This window comes from Canis lupus, chromosome 15 (assembly GCF_003254725.2).
Source record: "Canis lupus dingo isolate Sandy chromosome 15, ASM325472v2, whole genome shotgun sequence".
NCBI classification, from domain to species: Eukaryota; Metazoa; Chordata; class Mammalia; order Carnivora; family Canidae; genus Canis; species Canis lupus.
The window spans coordinates 32562588-32582513 of record NC_064257.1 but is presented as its reverse complement, the minus strand read 5'-3'; the positions used below and the strand labels follow the sequence as shown (position 1 = coordinate 32582513).

At 38.1% G+C, this 19926-nt stretch overlaps 1 long non-coding RNA gene across 2 annotated transcripts in view; it reads left to right on the top strand.

Annotated features, from left to right (window-relative positions):
* The window catches only part of LOC112654771 (uncharacterized), a 29132-nt gene extending 11324 nt beyond the window's left edge, over positions 1-17808 (top strand). For both annotated transcript variants that reach the window (XR_003133349.2, XR_007402166.1), the window contains exons 2-4: positions 12816-12882; positions 16877-16996; positions 17525-17808. This is a non-coding gene — a long non-coding RNA (uncharacterized LOC112654771). The remainder of the gene's footprint in view (positions 1-12815; positions 12883-16876; positions 16997-17524) is intronic.
* The last annotated feature ends 2118 nt before the right edge of the window (positions 17809-19926 follow it).

The window sequence follows — 19926 nt, the reverse complement described above, 5'->3', positions numbered from 1 at the left end:
AAGTTTCATGTCAGAGAAATGAGGAGATAAAAATTTACAATTATAAGTCCTTGATCATGATCCAAACTTTTCTCATGCCATCAGCAGCACTTACTGTTCTAACCTGGGGAGAAGTGAAGCATTGAAGAAGGAGAGATTAGAGGAAAAGAAGTGTAGATATGAATGCCAGGTACCTTTATTCATTTTATTACTCCAAGTTTTAGAATTAAAATCATCTTTGAAAAATCACATCTTGGTGATATGAGTGAACATGAGTCCATGAATAATTGTAAGAGAAAATAATACAAGAGGAAAATTTCCCTCTCAACACTTTTGTATCCCATTGACACTTCCATGGAATATCTCCATGCAGGGGAAACCGATGTTTAGATATTAAGGATGAGGTGAATATGGAGAGAGAAAACTAGAATTTATTGATTATAATCCTTGTGCTATGTGTTTACACAATTTCATGTAAACTTTCCCATAACTCTGTTTAGTATATTTACCTACTTTTGAGATAAACAGACTGGAACTCACCATACAGTTAGCAGTATGTAGAGCCAAAGCGGAAACCTAGGATTTTCTAACTCGAACACCATATCACACTGATGCCCTGTTATATAGAAAATAAACGTCCTGGCTTCAAGCAGTTTATAATCCAGAAAATAAATGCAAATGCCTCTGTAAAAAGCAGAATTGATAGAAAACATATGTGTCCTATTTTAAGTACTATAAAAATAACTCCATGATTATGAAGTTTCAGCCTCCTCACTAATAGAGCACCTACTTTTGAGTTGTTTTTTTTTTTTTTTTTCCTTTACAGTAATGCAGCAACATAGAGATACTATTTGTGGACATTTTTTTAATTATTTTTTTATTTCAACAGATGATGTAACATGTCACACAGATTTTGAAGTCCTCCACATTTAATGCCTTCACTTGCTATGTGATTTTGGCAAGATATTTAATCTCAGTTAGACTCAGTTTCTGCTTAATAATTGGAAGATGGTACCTATTTCATAGAGTTGCTATAAATATCAAGAGATGCTTGATTCATGAGTAATTCTCAGAAATGATGGTTGTGATGATTTGTGGCAGCCAATATTGTTGGTTTGTGGATTTTTGTTGTTGCTGTCTTTTTGTGTGTGTGTGTGTGTGTGTGTGTGTGAGAGAGAGAGAGAGAGAGAGCGAGAGAGCAAGAAAGAGAGAGCAGGAGCATGGTCAGGAGGAGGAAGCCTGCAAGGGGGAGGAGCAGAAGGAGAAGGAGAAGCAGGTTCCCCGATAAGCAGGGAGCCCAACCTGGGGCTCTAGCCCAGGATTCAGAGATCATGACCTGAGCCAAAGGCAGACGCCTAACTGACTGAGCTACCCAGGAGCCCTGGGCTTGTGTTTTGATACATTTTGATGCATTCTGGAGTTCTTTGGTGGTAGGTGGGGCCAAGATCCCACATGGAGCCTCTGGACAGTGCTGGTCAACTGATATGTGCTTCAAAGTGCTAAGTATCAGGCAGGCAGAGGGGAGATGCTAGGGTCAGGGAGATCCTGGAAAGAAGGAATCAAGGGTTTTGCTAAAAGAACTCTTAGCTCTGGGAAACAAACTGAGGGTTGCTGAAGGGGAGGTGAGTGGGGGGATGGGGTAACTGAGTGACAGGCATTAAGAAGGGCATGTGACGTGATGAGCACTGGGTGTTATACTATATGTTGGCAAGTTGAACTTAAATAAAGAAAAAAAACACATTTAAAAAAAATACTTTTCAAAGTCCAGTCAAGGAAATGGCAAGGATATATAGGAAGAAAGAAGGTAAGAATGGGATAGGGAATGAATGTCTGTTTCTCCCAATTGAAAATCACCAAGAAGACCCTTCTTGGACGAATGGTCACAAAATTTTCCTCTTAATAAGGAATTCTTTTTTGAAGGATTAACCTTACAAAACACAAAACCACAAAGTGATGGCACATGTTTTCCTCCCCCTTATTTCATCCTTTAATGTAATACATTTAAAAAAGAAGTTGTTTCCCATAAACCTGATTAACTCTGAAGAGAGTCATAATCCATCTAAACCAATCCAAATGAAGGTAAAAGGAATAATCAGGCTCCCATTATGCAAAATGGTGCTCAGTTAATTTATTGCACTGCACTGAATAATAAGCTGTTAGGCTCCACATTACTTTCTTCACGTTAGATCAAATAGCTTATTGCTGCTGGAGCTTATTTCATATTGCATAAAATTTGGATATATTACAATAGACTAGATATTAGTCCATTATAAGAGACAGACTTAAGTACTTCATTTATAGGATCTCTCCATTTGGAAAATGGCAAGGGAGAAGAAGAAATGCAAACAAGGTAATGGACAGAGGGGGATTTATGTGCATTGCCCACCAACCAGCTCTGCTGTGGGTGGCTGCTGGTTACAGCATGGGTGTCTTGGAGAAATGTAGCATTTCCAGGGGAAGAAAATCCAAAGAGAGTTTATGTTCCTTTTCAGGGAAGTGTTGACATTTTAATTACTTTCTGTTTTCTTTGGAGCTACATTTAAGAATTGGAAGCAAGTTAAAAAATAAGAATTGGCTTTATTAGAAATCAGATGAATTGACATGCAGCCATGAGCTGGAGAAAGTCCAGATTCAACTCTTGACTAACTCAAGTCTCCAGCAGGATCCAGAGAGCCAAAAAAACCCCCAGCCATTGGACAGCTAACCAGAAGAATTCCTACTCAGGTCTTATCGTCTCTGAGAGCAGACCGTGCCTCTGCACAATCTAATCTTTTCCGGCCACGGGGCCCCTGTGCTTCACTTTGGTGGTTTGTTTTTTTTTGTTTTTTTTCCTTTAAACTTAGGTCTCATAGGGGTTTGTGAGGATAAGTAGAACAAGGATGCAAAGTAAAAAGAGAATGATCATGGAGAGTTGGAATGAGTTGGGGATGTTGGTGGGTTGAAAATGATTGAGTTTTGAAGATAATCTGACACTTTTGGTATTTCATAGAAGAAAACCGCCTGAGGAAGTAAGGGTGGGACCAGAGTCAACAGCTTAGGGAGATGTGATATATTCGCACCCTCTCTCCTTGCACCAGGAGCTGCCTCAAGTTGAATAAATATTTAGCAAACCCAGGGTACCTACATGTGTTCCAGGATCAGCAGATTTAAAAATAGTAACTTGGTACAAGAGTGAAAAAAAAAAAAAACACAAAATACACAACTCCAACCAGCATGTTTGTGGTGCCCTAAAGGGTGGCGCCTGAGGACAGAAGCTCTCTGTGTCCCTTCCTCACCCTCCCCAGACCAATCAATTCAGGAATAAATGGATCAAACCAAGTTCCTAAAAAATGATCTAATATCTGCTGTGCACCGGGCGCTTTAAATACACTATTTGAATTTACAAAAAAGCCTATAAGGAGATATTACCTCTACTACAGATACTGTTATTTCTGTTTCACAAATGAAAACTGAAGCTTGAGCGGGTTCAGCAAATTCATAAGCTATACAAACTTTTACTATAAAACATTTCAAATATATGCATGAGAAGATCAAATGGCATAATGAACCTCTAGGTTTATTTTATTTCACCCACTCAGGGTCAGTCTTTTTTGTCAACATCTACTGCACCCCCATTATCTTGAAGCAAATCCCAGACATCATGTCCTCTCCTCTGTATATCTTTCAGTATGTGTCTCTAAGTGATAGGGATTCTTTAAAACAAAATAACCATGATACCTTTATCACTCACACCCTGAAAACATTAACAAGAATTCCTAATAGCAAGAAATACACGATGTTCACTGATCCCCAAAAGTCTTGTAATATAATTTTTTGAAGTGTGTTTGAATCTAGATCCAAACACGATCCACACACTATGATTGCTTGATGAATCTCTCACGCCTCTTTAAATCTGTAGTTTCCCTCTTCTCTAATTTTTTTCTTGGACTTTTTGGTTGAACAAATGTGTTTTGTTTTGTTTTTTTTCCCCTGAGGATTTCTAACAGTCTGAATTTTCTTGATTCCATTCCCTGAGGTGATCTCAAATATATTTATCATCTGGTACTTTGCACTTCAGAGCTAGAAATATTATCAGTTTCTGATTCCACATTTTTAGTAAGCCTAGGTCATAAGTAATGGCATAATTTCCATGAGTGGGGATGTACATGAGTATGTGTAACGTTATCAACTATTGAGGATTTTTTTTTGGTCTGGATTCTGTATTTTGTTAGCTATTGTAAAGTTGCCATATTCTAGTTTTATGATCTAAAAAAAATAAAATTCATTTTTAGAGCAGTTTTAAATTCACTGCAAAACCGAGTGGAAAGTACACAGAGTTCCCAAATATCCCCACCCCTCCACCTTTAGCCTCTTCCACTATCAACATCCAGCACCATAGTACTGCATTGTTATGATGAGCTATCCTACACTGACACAGCCTTATCACTCAAAGTCCATAGTTTACATCAAGGTTCACACTTGGTGTTGAACATTCAGTGGGTTTTGACAAATACATACAGATGACTTATTTTTCATTTGCTAACCAGAATGCTTCTCTAAAGAGAGATATCCCCCTCATTACCTAGTGGGTTATATGAAGTGAAGTTCGTATAAAAAACCCAGGGTAAATGCTTTTTCTTTCCCTTTATGTACCAGTTTGCAGAATAATGAGTTGGTTCTCTCTGGTATCCTCAAAGTGAACATAAATTCCTATCTGGATTTATACTGTTAGTTTCGCTAAGAAGTCATGGATTTAAACATTGTTGATGTGCTTCAATGTTCTATTATATTTGCACACAATATATCTAATATATATATATATATATATATATATATATATATATATATACACACACACACATACACACACCTATGCTAATAACTCAGTGGTAAAGTTCTAGATCAATGTCTATAAATCTACATTATTTTGCTGCCTAGATTTTAAAAAAGTAATTCTTAAAGTAGTTTAAAATTTTGTCTTAAAACACTGTTCCATCTACTGACTCTTATAAGGATTCCCCTGAGTCTTTGAGGATGATAGAAAACCTTGCTTTGTTGCTTCTAGAAAAACAGAAGCAGCTATTGAGATATAAAAGCAGGAATGAAAGAAGGAAGGAGGGTGGAGAAAAGGAGGAAGAAAAGAAAAACAGAGCGCAAATAAATGAGTATAAGAGATAAGCCAAGTAATTAATAGGCTATTGTGTAGTCTGGGAAAATCATTGCAGGGAATTTATTTCTATAACGGCATGTGATGTTGTTGTGAAATAGTTAAGCAAAGAGGCCTTAAGATTTGGGCTGCTTGGGTCAAATCTCCAGTTCTGATACCTCCTGGTTGGGTTGGCTTCGTGCCTCAGCTTTCTCATCAATGTACCAGGGCCAAGTCAGCACAGGCCTATAAGGATGACATAAATGAACACAGAGTGCTTAGATTGCTCACAGCAAATGCTCAATAAATGCTGATTAATGTTTGTCCTCGTTATGATGGTGATGATGACAATGGTGATGATGATGACAATGATGTGTAAGTATGTGGGTGGCAAAGTAGCGAAGAGCAAGACAGATTTGCTGAGTCACTACTTGGGGCAGGTACTGAACTAGCATCTGTATTAATAATAATTACATATAGTATATATAATTTGTTACCAACTTTAGTATATTTTTAAATCCCTCATCACTATTCATTCTTTATTTTGGCACAATAATAGGCATAGGGAAGGAATACAATCTACTCTTTTTTGTGAACTGTGGAATGCTGTTAGGTTTTGCTAACATTTGCCCAGAACTTTTACAAGACAAAAAATGATATAGCGCTAGTGAGGAACAGAACTTCAATATTCTCTAAGTAGAGCTTAATAGGCAAATCCCAGCAAGTATGTTCAAGCACTAAAGTGGGCCGTGAGGCACTAGTGAATCACACAATTCTAGTATTGCCCATGGCGAATCAATATCAATGTTCACCGAAGTTTTGTCCCCACACAGGAAAAGAAAGAAAGAAAGAAAAGAACAATTTTCGAATCACTCCTCCAACCACAGAAACGATTTTAATTACCAATTCATCTGTTGGCAGACTCTTCTGGCAGATGTACCTGCAACTTGGAAAGATAACAAATGAACTGATTCCTTACTCCAGAGTTGACACTGAGAGTGCTTGCTGAATTTGTTCTCAGAAAAGAATCCCAGGCAACAATACATCTGGCACTCTGCTCGAGGAATTTGTCATGTCGTTGACATGTTCAGCCTCCATTGTCCACACCACCCCGACAGCAGGTCCTTTATATTTCAAAGAAATTGCAGTCTGAATTAATATAATTAGAATGTAACTGCTATTCACTGCACAAACTCCTCATTTCCAGGAGTACAGATCTGATAGCGTGTCTGTGCGCAAAATCTTCCCAATGATGGCTGGAGGGGAGCGAACAGATAATACAATGACAGAATAGACACCATTTCATCAGCCTTTGTAAGCACCAACTAATGGAAATATAAGAAGAGAAGAAAACTGTCCTATCTTTGGCATGTCTTAAATAGAGGTATCATTCAAGTTTACCGGCCTGTACAGATTTTTCATAAAATATGTAGAACAGAGTGTCTGAAGCAAGAAAGAAGATGCAATAGGAAAGATGGTGTATCTTCCAAAAGACAGCTCTAGGAAGTAGAGTGGATAATTCACGGATAGAGTTACAGAATTAAAAGGTGGTTGGAGGACTTCATTTATTCTTTACTGCTTCACTGTAAAGAGCTGATGTCACTCACCAAGTAAACAACTTGGGTGCTAGATTCTTGAATTTCACTGTTTGTTATTGTTGTGTTACTACAAACACTTGATAACTGATATGGTGGAAGCCTACATTAGCATTTTTTTAAATAAGATTGATTTATATTCTCTCAAACGTGGCATCCGTACCTTGAAGGACTCATTTTAAGGGAATAATGACCTGGCATATCCATGTGTAGGCTGGTGCTCATGGTCTCTCCTCTGAAGATTATAAATGGGTATGTTGAACCCCTAACCCCCAATGTTATGGTATTTGGACACAGAATCTTTGGGAGGTAATTAGTTTTGAGGAGATTATGAGGTTGAGGTCCTATGATGGGATTAGGGTCCCCCTAAGAAGGAGACATACAGAGCATGCTCTATCTTGCTCTCCTCCATGTAAGGACACAAGATGTTTCTGCCATCTGCATGCCAGAAAGAGAACACTTACCAAGAACCAATCTTGGGCTTCCCAGCCGTAGAACTATGAAGAATAAATTACCATTGTTTAATCACCCAGGCTGTGGTATTTTGTGACAGTGGACTGACCTGACTCACAGTGGATGGGAACTTATTGGGTTCATGAGCACTGAGGAAGGATAATGGTTTCCATTTTCTTGTTTTTCTTAGAAGTGCGTATTGATCTTCACCTGAATTTCTGTGACAGAAATTGCAATAATAGAAATATGGAGAATGAGTAATATAGTATAAAATAGGGCCAAGGTTTGTGAGTGACAGATGATTTCCAGAGGAATACCAATGTCCCTTTTAATTTTAAATTAAATACATTTTATAAACAAATGCATTGTGGTAACGAGCTATGTGGCTTTTAGGTTTTCTTTCTAACCTCTGGACACATCTTTCCAATCAACATCTTAGAAAAGTCGAGAGTGATTCGTGGCCTCCAAGTTCTCCTGTGGAATATCTTCCTTGCTTCCTCTGACCTGAAGGGATTGCCTATTATTTTCCATCAGCTAACAGGTTTTCAGAAATAGGTGGGCTTCAGAATCACATATATGTATATGTGTGTGTGGTGGGGGCCATTGAAGGGGATATGCTATACCTAGATATCCCAAATACACCTAATCAGAATTGCCAGCTGGGGTGCCCAAATTGTATAAGTTGACAACCATTCCAGTGCTTCTGGTACCAAACTTGGTACCCAGAGACCAGTGTTCTTTCTCACTGATACAAATATCCAGATTTACCATTTAGGTGGATCTTTCTATAGATGATACATATGATTTTTTTTAATGGAAACATTTAATTTTATGAATGGAAATCCACTTAGGATATTTTGGGCCAGTGGTTTGTAAAGGGGCTTATCAGAACACCTGTCAGAACTTTACCCCGTTTGTGTGTGTTCCCTTTCCGCTCTTCCATAGTCACTTGTGTTTAGTTTCCCAATCTGTCTGTCTTGTTTGGGCTAGAAAAAAAAAAAAAAAAAAAACGTTTCACGGTACAATGCAATTTATTTGCAAACAAATACAACAGAAATTTATATTTTGAATGTGAAAAGTCCTTTATTAGAATAAATGAATGTTCCTCCCTCCAATGCATTTGTCTTATGACTTTGGATGTTTATTTTTAAAAAAAAATTTTTTTTAAATTTTTATTTATTTATTAATTTTTTAAATTTTTATTTATTTATTTATTTTTTAAATGTTTTTTAAAAATTTTTATTTATTTATGACTTCGGATGTTTAATAATAGGATTGTGTGTTATAAACACCTTTGGACATCTAAGTACATGCACAGATGGAGAATATCGAGCTTGGAGGAAAGGGTCATCTTCCCGACATGGACACTCAGTGGAGTTGGTCTCTGTTTTCTCTGTGGAATATGAAAGTCAGACTTGAGTGTGGGAGGTTTAGGGAATTCCTGTCCCAAGCCTCCTAGTTTTTAGCAGCCACTGGCTCTGACATTGTCATTTTGATTTTTAGTGGCCTTACAAGAATTCTCTGTAGGGTGCGTGGGAAGTGGTGTGAGGAGAGGGGCTTTCTATCCTTGTTTGACCAGTGGATTGTGGGATAGACTTGCCATATGGAAAACAACTTGATCTATCCAAGGGAGGTAATAGTGACTCCTAGGACCCAGCCTGTTCTATAACACCCCAGAGGGCTTTATTCCGAGGTTTCAGAATAAACTGGCAAACAGCTGCATGAGTGAGTACATAACAACTATTTATCGAAAAAAAATTTTTTTTAGTTGTGAAAGAAGTGGAAGACACCATGCAGGGGGCTGGAGGTTTGGGGTGGAGTGATATAGGAAAATAAAAGGAGAAAGTCTGAGCTAGAGTGCTAATTGTAGAATCAGAGATGTGGATTACAATCCACTTTTACTAGTCGTGTGCCCTTCATGGAGTCACTTCATGCCTCTGGGTCGGTCTTCTTATAAATTCTATGGGACTAATTCTCATACATTCTATAGGAATAATACTTGTCTCACACGGTTGTTGTAGGGATTTGCTAAAAGCATTCTGTAAGAGACTTAGTGAAATTCCGGGAATAGAGGAGTTTTTAACATCATACATAAGAGCTAAGAGCACTGTATTACATGGTGGTGGTTATTAGCACATGCTTGCCAGGAGAGCCGACTTTTGAGTCCTTTTTGACTTTAGGCAGAACTACAGATATTGGCATCCCTAGCACTATGGCTAAATAACACTTAAATTAATTTATTGAGATGTCTTAAATTACTACCATTATTGTCAGAAAATAGATTTCATTCATGTCTATTTTTTCTGACTCATGAACTGAAATTCCCTAATTCTTGCCTTAAGCTTACAAGCATTTTGTTTGTAAGAATTATTTTTTTAAGAACCCTCAGAAAAAAACTGATGTTCATAAGAAAGTAAGGAGTCTTTGCAACAATGTATCGTTTTATTATTATATTTTCTCTTTCCTGGAAAACCAATGAAGAATGGCAGTTTTATATGTAAAACAGTAGTTAGCCTTTATATGGATGACATTTTCCTAAAAGCCTAGAAGTATTTCACATTTTGCAGAAAAACACCCCGTTCCCAAGTTGGATCTGATTAAAATTCAAATCTATATTACCATCTCATTACTTTCTGAAAAAGCGAATGCCACACTTAATGGGAAATGCTCAGAGTCTGTGAGCTCCGTTTCATGGGTTCCTTAGCAAGACCGTCTTAGGACCCAGGAGGGCTGGGTCACAGCCACATCCTTGTTAAAACAGTCACCTGGCATGAATGCTAGCCCTCAGTTTTCCTTCCGTTCCCCTCTCCCATCCCTACATTGTTTCAGCTGCCAGCCCCCTAATATTTTCTCTAAAGTAAGGGAAAGGAAAGGGCAAAAATGACTTTGAAAGAATAACATTTCTTTCTATGGACTTAAATAGAACACTCAACACAAAACATCCTGTGTTTTCTTTTAATTGATGGCACTCCAACCGTAGTGATGGGAGAACTTGACCAGGACTTGCTTTTCAAATAGGCATGGTTTTGATCGCAGACTATGCTATCAAAGGCAAGTTGTTGCATTATCTAAAATTACACGCTCCAGGTCTCCTTATCTTGTTGTGCCTATGTGCCCCCCTCCATTGTACTTGTTGCCTTCTAGCTTGTGTTTATTGTGTCTTTTTGTTTATTCTCTGACTCCCCTAGCCATCATGGAAGCTATGACAGCAAGCATCTTCGTCTACTTTGCTCACTGTTGGTTTCTCTGTTCTTAAAAACAGTTCCCTGGCAAAAGTTAGAACTCAGTAAATACTTGCGACATGAATGAATGGACTGGTTTTCATAAGTTTCCTTTCCCATACAATTATGGGGAAAAAAACTGGTAAAAATATCATCTCAATGTCCTTTAAGTAAGTTTATACCTAGTAGATATATTTGAGAGTATAGTTTTTTTTTTTTTTTTGAGAGTATAGTTTTGTTTGGAGTTTACATGTCTTAGTTGGCAAAGCAAAGATATAAGGGTTAGATAAGAAAGAAATATCTCCTTGCTACCATCTCTCTTCTTACATTGCTTTATTTTTCTTCAAAGAGTGACTCCCTTACCCTACAAGCTCTCCAACAAGATATATATTTCTTTGCTTATTGTCTACCTCCCCTTACTAGGCATAAGCTTTCTAAGGGCAGGAACTTGTGTATTTTGCTGTTATAGCCTCACTTCTTAGAATAGTGTCTGACACAGAGTAAGCACTCAATACATATTTGTTGAATAAGTGAATTTTTGGATGAATATATGTTTTATAGACTATCCATGCCTGGTCCTGATGCCTGTGAATTCCACAGCATGCTCAGACATTAGTACTTTGGTACTGCTGAGGTGGATGTTGGGTAGGAAGATGAGAAAGGCAAAAAGATGACCACCATGGCACTAATATTATACATTTGCCATGCATAGTGAAAAAGAGGTCCCATTCATTTTATATATGTGGTATAATATGAACTTAGGTTAGGGACTGTTGTTTGAATCCTGGCCCATCTACCAATTTTCAGAATAAACAGAAATAATTTCTTGATTTCTTGATGTCACATTTTCATTGTCTGTAAAATTAAAACAAGACTACCTAATCTATGGGACAGTGGAGGATAGAAAGGGCTTGACACATAATAGCTGGTCAGTAAATGTTAGCTATCTCTATCATCATCATCAGTATCATCTTCCTCCTCATCCAGAAATTGATAGACTATAGCTTGTGGGCCACATCTAGCCTGCGGCCTGCTTTTAGAAACACAATTTTACTGGAATACAGCCATGCCCATTCATTTTCTTACTGTCCTGCTTTCTTACTGGCTGCTCTCTCACTACAATAGCAGAATGAAATAGTAACAGGAGACTGTTTCCTATAACACCTAACATTTTACTCTCTGTTCCTTTGCAAGGTAAGTTTGTGTATCTTGATCTAGAATATAGTTTATCAGTAATAAAATAGCCTGGACCAGTGTGACATGGTAAGTGCAGAAAGTAAGAGGTAAGTGTCTAGAAATGTTTATAAAATTTTGATATGCTTTTGACATTTAGGGGCATGATTTTGGTTTATGCAAAAGTGTTGATTTGTGATAGATTGAAAATGAAAAACCAAAACCAAAACCAAAAACAAACCTCTGGTCCTTCCCACTGGGAAAGAATCTGGTCTTTTGTAACAGGATTTTGGTGTATTAGTAACTTAGTAAGATATACTTGGTGTGGTTTCAGATGGGAACATCTGGGGGCTCATCCAGTGGGAGTGACAAACAGGTCCTGAGATTGCAAGTGACCTGGGAAGGTTGATGGTGAGCCCATTAATAACGTCATGCAAATGGATTTTATATGCAGATGGATGGGCCAGCCACAGTTCACTTATCAGCTAATACAGTTGTAATGTGTTGTTTTGTATCTGAGAGAAGGCGGCCACCTCAGGATATTGTGTGTGTCTCATGTATGAATATAAATGAATTCCTTAAATGTATTTTAAGTTGATAATTCATCTTCTCTGAATAGTAAGCCAACAACTTTCCTGGAAATCTAGCAAAACAACAGTTCTATGACCAGCCTTATGTTTTGTTGCCTGTGTGCTTAAAAAAAAAGCAGACTGACTCTTTCCTTTTCTGTCTTAGAATCAGTTCCAAACAGTAAGGCGTGCCAGAAAAAACAGACAAACTCTCAGGAACAACAATGCCCATTATGCGTGGGGTAGGAGCTGCCAAACTTTGATTACTGGCCAGACGTTAACCCCTTTGGTGTCTTGTGGGGGAAATGCCAAGTCTGGATGGAGACACTTCCAGGATTTTGCAGTCACTCGTGGTGTGAGAACAGGCGATTTATAATGACTTGCGCAAAAAAGGCCCGTGCTGAGGAGGAAGTGCGAATTCAAGGCCACATCTCCTTATTTCATGAATTTTACCCTAAGTCACTCTGGCCAGTGGACATAGACTCCATTACCTCTGTTTGTCCCTTTGCAGGCCTGCTGGTTGTGAGAAACATGCCTCCCTTGTCTCCTGGGTTTGCAGCTGGATGTCACAAGGAGAGGGGAAAGTTTGACCCTCACGGAGGCCAACCTGGGGGTTCCTTGAGCTATGGTAAAGCTGCTAGAAAGCATTCCTGCAAACTCTTTTATGATCAATTTCTTCCTCTCTGTATATATCCTGTAGGTGGACGGGCTGTATCGCATTGTGAGAACTACAAGAAGCAGAGAGCAATGCAGCTTATAGCAGGAGGGTAAGAGCATGTGCGTGTACTATGTGAGTGCATGTTTGCATTTCATTTGTTCTTTCACTTTGCTCTTCATTTTTTTTCAAGATTTTATTTATTTATTTGAGAGTGTGTGTGTGCAAGTGTGCGCGTGCAAGTGCATGGGGGGGGGGAGAGGCAGAGGGAGAGAATCTCAAGCAGACTTCCCACTGAGTGTGGAGCTGGAAGCAGGGCTCGATCTCAGGACCCTGAGATTATGATCTGAGCCAAAGGCGGACACTTAACTGACTGAGCCACCCAGGCACCCCTCGACTCTTTAATAAATATTTATTGATAGTCTACCATGGTGTGGCTGAGGATACCAAGTTAGTTACAGTCATAGCAATTGCTACCATTTCTTATTTACTTCTGCATGTTAGTATTATGTCAAACATTTTGCACATACATACTTTAATTCACTTCATCCTAAAAAAAGAAAATTTTATAAAATAGCCCCATTTTATATACTAGTAAATTGAGTTCCAGAAAACTCAAGGGCACAGGGCCAATGAATGTCAGAGCTAGGATTTACATACAGATGTGTCTGATACAAAACCCATTCCCTTACTCATTTTGCTGAATTGCTTTCCTAAAGGTGAACCAAAAAAAAAAAAAAAAAAGAAAAAGAAAAAAAATATTTCCTTAATGTCTTGGAATTCACATTCTGGCTGGCAAGAGGCATGTCATTCTGAATGAAAAGGGCTGTAACACAGCTATGTACGGAATACCATGATTAACTGATTCTGCTGGAAGGCAGGAGAAGGTGGAAGAGGGTAGAAGAAGGCCCCACAGAGAAAGCAGTACTTGAGCTACACCTCTGTGGAATGGGATATTCACAGGGCAGGGCGGGTAGAAAGAGAGATAGAGGGAGAGATTCAGTTCGGTGTGCTTTGTGTAGGAAGAAACCTGGATTTATTCAGGCCACAGAGAGGTCTGGTTTATATAGTGATTCTATGATACAAGACAGAGGACTTGGCAGTGGGAAATTCTTTAAGGTTGCTCCTCCACTTACCATGTCCATGAAGACTTTTGTCTTCTTTATTCTCCATGACTTTGCCATGTCTTACTAGGAGGTGACACAGGGAGAAACTACATGCAGCCTGAATAAATTAGAGGTGATGATGACGGCTAATGGAAACAACAGGAAAAAGACAAAGCTAATCCTGTGCTTCTGCTTGTTGCAATGGTGGGACCCTTGTGGGACAACTTTTCAGGGATGAAGTTATCTACCAGCCTTGGAAGTGAAGATGCAGGCCTTGGCCTTGTCTGTACCACAAGGAGGAAAAAATGAATCAATATATTTGGTTCTCTTCAGTTGTATTGTTTCACCCTGTAGGGCATGGGTGCCTAATTCTTTCACCAGAGATGGAGGACAGATAAAGAGAAGAAAGTAGCAACCACAGACAACCCTCCATGAAGATGACTGTGGTAAAGGGAATGCCCTATCTGAATATTTGGGAATAAAGTCATCACCTTCAGTCCAGCAAGGGGACCAATCCTGCTCAAAACAAAGGAGAACAGTGACATTATAGCTGGGATGTTTGTGAACCTTGGGTTGTTCTCTTTGGAACAAATGAAAAGCAGTTAACATAGATGCAACTGGCATTGTTGACAAGCCCAACATCACAACTCTGGGGTTTCACTTTGAGAAACTGAGGCTTATTTTTGAAATTTGGGAGATTAAGAACAGAACATAATGATCCCTAGAATGTTCACTTGCAGCAATCCTGGGTTTTGTGCATATTTAAAAAGGGATACTGGGCTTTCCTATATTCATTACAAAGTCCTCTCGGCCTCCAAATCTTCCTATAAAATGCCTATGTTTCATCTTTAGATACATTCTGTGACTGAATATGATTATGGGATATTACATGCATCCTTGTCTATTCAAAAGATCATGAAAAAAATGCCCATCATTAAAGCCCCAAAGTGATTGGATTGGCATGAGGAACGGGGATGGGTCTGGCATGAGAGAGAGGATCTGACTCTGGGATTTCATGAAATCCAAAACAATAGGACAGCTGCTTTTCTATAAACAGATTATTATTATTATTTCTACCTAGACAGCTTGATAGCAGCCATTATCTTCTTTCTGGGTGTCTTATCAAGTTCCGGCTGTGTGCAGCATGGGTGATAAGGAATGAGAAATGTCACCCATGGGATTGCCAAAGATTATTTCCATGCACTGCTGTTCAGCAAAAGCCAATCCCTTAGAACTGAAAAGTAGTCCTATTGTTCACACTGGGCAGTTGCTATTCTGACTACACCAAGAGAGCAGAAAGAGGATGTAGTTGCCATTGTGTGAAAGATTGAAATTTCATTACTCTAAGCTAAAGTTCAAGCAGTCTTGATTTTGAAAAGCAGAATCATCATGGAATATCTTTGAAGAGGGAGAAGACAAGGCAGGGAAAGAAGAATGAAATGAGCTCAGAGCTTTTCAGGACTATGAGGGAGTATAAAAAGAGAGAGAGAGAGAAGAGAGAGAGAAAAGGTATAATACTTTCAATCACTGGAACTTAAAATGCCAGGTATCCAAGCCTTGAACAAATTGAGCTTCACTGCATAACCATAACTTGTGATCAGATTGCTTAATGTAAAGATTCCATTCTACATATTATTCATCAGAAAATAGTTAATTTGCTGAATTTTTATTTAGTTGTCTTTGGTTCACATTAAGTTCTTGAATGAAATTAATCTGTTGATATTGAAAAGTATTCTTTTGTTTCTCAATGAAAAAAATAAATGTTTTATTACAGATGTGTGTTGCTCTAAATATTTGAGGGAAAAAACAAAATCTTATTTTATTTTTATTCTAGTATCTCAGCATCTCAGCCTTTTCTCTTCCTAGAGAAAACACTGTATTGGAAAAAACCAAACCAAACCAAACCAAACCAAAACAACAGCAAAAACTGAAGCATATGATTAATTTGTACTATATTCATATGGAATTTCCTCCCAAAGTATTCAGAGTTCTTTAATCTCCTTTAGACACAGTTTTAGAGTCATGCTGATATTATAATATAAGCTCCTTGGAAGGGAGCCAAATAAAATTTTTCCAACATTTTAAATCACTACTCTGAAATTGGAATTTCAGATTAATAAAATACTTTGCTCTTAAACCAACAACTTCTGAAATTAGATTTCAATCACAGAATCATAAAAAATGAGGAATGGGAGGAGCTTGGGAAGGTAAAGAGCAAAGAGAGTGCACTAAGAAAGAAAGAAGAACATGGGAAAAGAGGAAGGGACTTTGATATCCTTTTTTTTTATTTTTATTTTTTCAAAGATTTATTTATTTATTCAGAGAGAGAGAGAGAGGCAGAGACACAGGCAGAGGGAGAAGCGGGCTCCATGCGGGGAGCCTGATGTGGGACTCGATCCCTGGTCTCCAGGATCATGCCCTGAGCTGCAGGCGGCGCTAAACCGCTGCCCACCGGGGCTGCCCTTTTAGAATGCGATCTCTGGAGAGGGGTGAGGGGCAAGACCTGTTCTTGATGTTTCTATAACACCTCAAACAGAGTAAGTATTCAGGAAGTATTTGTTAAATGAATTAGTGCAAGATGTGTAGAAAATATGGTTTCAGTGTTAATATATCCAAAGGAATATCCTTCTAACTAAACAAGTTTTTTTGAAGTTCTTTCTTGCCCCTGCTATCTAGAGCTTCACCAACTTTAATACATATATGAATTATCTGGGGATCTTATTAAAATGAAGATTCTAATTCAGTAGACCTGGGATAGGGATCTGAGATCCTGCATTTCTACCAAGGTCCTATGGAATGCTGATGCACTGGCCCATGGAATATACTCTTAAGTAGCAATGTGCTAGAGTTAAGACATGGGGGGCTGGGCTGGCAGTCATGAACTCTGAGTTTTTGTCTCTGACATTAGCCATTTGGGTTTTTAAGCCAAGTGATTTGTTTTCTTAGCTCCAGTCTCCCCATCTGTATAATGAGTGGGTTCTTACAGCCTTAATATTTCAGGGTGAAAGAAAGAAAAAGAAAAGGAAGGAAAGAAGGAAGCAAGAAAAACATTTAGAGAATGCCTAGCCTGTCTCTAGAAATCCTAAGGAGGCTGAATTAATCCCTTCCAAAGTCGCACAGGTAATTTGGCATAGCTGAATTGTGATTCAGTTGATTTGTAATTTCTAACAGAGTAATTTTCCACTATCATTTCTTTTATCGTTATTAATTATTTTTGTGGGTTGCGTACAATTTGCTTGATGCAATACTAAGTGTTGGGAATACAAAGATGAGTAAATTATCATATTTTATTATCAAATCTCTTGCCTGATTAACTGAGAGTTTTCCATGCTTCAAGGTGACAAGCAACTCATCAGTGCAAATGTCTAATATGTGTGTTAATATGCTAGTCATTCCTTCTCAGTGATATAACATATTAATGGTTACAATAGAATGTCAGCAAAGATGGCCCCAATTCTCCAACTATTTCCTATCCATTCCCTTTGCTGTGAGATTTTCCAGTTTATCATATCAAAAGGTGAGATTCTTTTCCCCCACTTCCTCTTTTGGGGCTGGTTTGCTGTGAATAATAGAATGCAGTGGAAGGGATGAAGGGCCAGTTCTAAGTCTTGGCTACAAGAGCTCTTGTCCATCTTGTTTCCTTCCTAGGACTACTGCCGCTATCACTAGACAAGCCTGGGACAGACTCTTGGAGGATGAAGGATCACAAGGAGTGATCAACTGTCCCAGCTGAGGCCAATCTAGACCAGTCTACAGCGAGCCCTTGCACAGATATGTGTGAAAACCCAAACAAGAGCAGCACATTTGCTTACTGAGTCCACTGTTGACCACAGATACACCACTAAGTCAGCTGAAACCAGAACTGATAGGGTATGTCCAGTTTATGCCCATTCATAAACTCCTGAGCAATAATAAATGCTTTTTAAAGCCAATTATTTTGAGGTGCTTTGTTATGTAGCATAGTTAAGCAGTAGGACGGCTTTCTGAACACGAAGCTTTCATTTAGATAAATGATTTTAGTTTGGATTCTCTCTAGAAAATAATAGGTGAGAATTTATGGGGGTGGCATGGGCTTTACTAACTTTCATATTTTTTCAGTTCCTTCTCACCTTACAAAAAAGGGGGGGCATTTAGTTTGTATTGTTTTTCCTTTTACTGATAACAGAAAGGTGTGCAAGGATGACAGGAAATGCTGTTTGGAGATTGAAGCCGAAGGTAATATACATGCATATTCCTGTTCCAAAGGAAGCAAAAAAGACAGTCAAGATCTGAAATCACAAAAGAAAATGCATGTTTGAGTTGTGGTTTTGCTATGTAGGTAGGCTATCTTGAGCTTTGGTTTTCTTCTTGGTAATCAGGTATAACGATAGCTGCCTGTCTTCCTTCAAATGTTGTCATGAGAATGGACAGATGTAGTAATACAAAAATGCTCTGTCAAAGGTATTTGCAAAAGACATATCTGATAAAGAGTTAGTATGCAAAATCTATGAAGAGCTTATCAAACTCAACACCCAAAAAACAATCTAGTTAAAAGTGGGCTGTTTTTCCAAAGAAGACATCCAGGTGACTAACAGACACACAAAAAGATGCTCAACATCACTCGCCATCAGGGAAATAGAAATCGAAACTATAATGAGATATCACCTCACACCTGTCAGAATGTCTAAAATTAGCAACACAAGAAACAACAGATGTTAGTGAGGATGCAGAGAAAGGGGAGCCCTCTCGTACTGTCAGTGGGAATGCAAGCAGATACAGCTACCCTGGAAAACAGTATGGACGTTCTTCAAAAACTTAAAAATAGAAATACCTATGCTCCAGCAATTGCACTGCAAGGTGTTTACCCAATGAATACAAAAATACTGATGTGAAGGGACACATGCACCCTGATGTTTATAGCAGTGCTAACAACAACAGCCAAATTATGGGAAGAGTCCAAATGTCCATTGACTGGATAAAGATGTTGTAGTGTGTGTGTGTGTCTCTGTGTGTGTAATGGAATACTACTCAGCCATCAAAAAGAATGAAATCTTGCCATTTGCAACAATGTAGATAGAATTACAGGGTATTATGCTAAGCTAAATAAGTCAGTCAGAGAAAGGCAAATACCGTATGATTTTGGTCGTATGTGGAATTTAAGAAACAAAATAGATGAATATAAGGAAAATAAGAGAGAGGCAAATCATAAAACAGACTCTTGATGATAGAGAACAAACTGAGGATTACTGGAAGAGAAGTGGGCAGGAGGCTGGGCTAAATGGGTGATAGGCATTAAGGAGGACACGAAAAAAAAAAAGAGGACACCTGATATGATGAGCACTGAGTGTTATAAGTAAGCGATGAATCACTAAATTCTACTTGTGAAACTAATATTATACTGTATGTTAACTAACTGGAATTTAAATAAAAACTTGAAACAAACAAAACCAACCAAACAAAAAACAACCAGTCTCATTTTAGGACAAAATTACTTTCATTTCCCTCCACAAAATTGTATTTCCATTCCTCATACTTTTTTTTTACCAAAAGCACATCTCTTACTTTTCTTGCAGAGTTATTTCCTTTAGGATTTCCAGAAGTTTTAATTATATTCATTAGAATTTTTAATTCTTAGAGATGCCTGGGTGGCTCAGCGGTTGAGTGTCTGCCTTCAGCTCAGGGCGTGATCCTGTGTCTGGGTATTGAGTCCCACATTGTGCTCCCTGTGAGAAGCCTGCTTCTCCCTCTGCCTATGTCTCTGCCTCTCTCTCTGTCTCTCATGAATAAATAAATAAAATCTTTAAAAACATTCTTAATGCTTAGAAACCTTAATTTCTAAGTAAAAACCAAGTAGTAAGCAATTGTCTGTCATATCAGCATTTTTTAATTTGCAAATTTATGGATAAATCTAATAATTTTTAGAAAATTTTTTTTGCAGTACAATCTTTTAATATAGCATAAAACATGTTTACTAACATGTTTACCCAGATTTATCTTTAGTTTCTCTATAATAGGACACAAGTACATAAACCTATTTTTATAATAAAAAATGCTTTGTCAAAGAGTAAGTG